The 1,394-nt window shown below is 35.7% G+C and overlaps 1 pseudogene; it reads right to left on the reverse strand.

The window, feature by feature from the left end:
• Nucleotides 1-321: 321 nt before the first annotated feature.
• Nucleotides 322-947, reverse strand: LOC112443875 (small ribosomal subunit protein eS27-like; annotated as a pseudogene).
• Between the last annotated feature and the right edge of the window lie 447 nt (nucleotides 948-1,394).

The following is a 1,394-nucleotide window of genomic DNA, read 5'->3' on the forward strand; positions in this document are numbered from 1 at the left end:
ATTTCTCTTTTAAATTTTTTAAATGAAATATATTTTGAATTTTGATTTCTGAATTGTTTAAACATATAGAAATATAATCGTTTTGTGAATTAGCCTTATCTCTTATAGTTGTGCTAACTTCGTTTTTAAAAAAAATATTTATTTTTATTTATTTATTTGGCTGCACAGGGTCTTTTGTGGCATGTGGGATCTAGTTCCCCCACCAGGGATCAAACCAAGGGCGTCAGCATTGAGAGCTCAGAGTCTTAGCCACTGGACCACCAGGGGAGTCCCTTCATTTGTTAATCTAAGAGTTTTTAGTAAATTACTTGGGATTTTCTATGTAGAAAATCATGTCATCTACAAATACACAATATTCTTTATTTTTTCTGTATCCAAAATGTGTTTATTGGGATGGTTTCCCATTCATCCTGATACAGGGTATTTTAAGTGCTGCTTCCATCTGAAGAAGCATCCTTCTGTAAGCCTTGCTTTTCCTCCTATAGGCTGGCAGAGGACAATAGAGCAGCCAAACTATGATTTGTGCATGGCTAAAGATAGTGGTGATTTTAAAGCATCCTGGGCATTTCACATCCATGAAATACAAATTGGAGCTCTGCATCAGGCACTTCTTCCTGTGTTTCCTCTTTTCCACTTCTGGAGAGGGATGAAGGTGATCCTTTGCGAAAGTCACGTTCTCATGGGGAGGTCGTCACTGCCAGAAAGGCCATATTTTCTTTCATATGCTTTTGTATGCCTTTTATTGCTACTTTCTCTGACTTACTGCACTGACTAGGACTTCCTGTATTACACTGAATAGGAGTGATGAAAGGACATCTTTGCTTTGTTCCTGGTATTAGGGGAAAGCATTCAGTATTTCACCATTAAACATTACATTAACTGTAGGTATTTTGTAGATGGCCTTTATCAAATTAAGGAAATTTCCTTCTATTTCTATATCGCTGAGAGTTTTTATCATGAATGGATGCTGGATGACTTCAAATGCTTTTTCTGCATTGTTGGATATACTCAAGTCATTTTTCCTCTTTAGTTTTTTAATATGGTGAATTACACTGATTGATTTTTATATTTGGAGCCAGTCATGCATGTCTAGGATAAATCCCACTTGGTCATGGAGTAGTAGTCTTTTTATATATTGCTAGATTTGATTTTCTAGTTTTTTGTTGTTGTTGCTGTTTCACGATTTTTGTGTACTGTTCATGAGGGATAGTGGTCTATAATTTTCTCTTCTTGTATTGTCTTTGTCTAGTTTTTTTGGTATCAAGGCAATTCTAGCCTCATAAAATGGGTTGGGAAGTGTTCCTTTCCCTTCCCTTCTGTTTGCTGGAAGAGATTGTATAGAAATAGTGCTATTTGTTTTTTTAAAGTTTGATAGAACTTACCAGTGAAGCCAT

This window comes from Bos taurus, chromosome 23 (assembly GCF_002263795.3).
Source record: "Bos taurus isolate L1 Dominette 01449 registration number 42190680 breed Hereford chromosome 23, ARS-UCD2.0, whole genome shotgun sequence".
Classification (NCBI taxonomy): Eukaryota; Metazoa; Chordata; class Mammalia; order Artiodactyla; family Bovidae; genus Bos; species Bos taurus.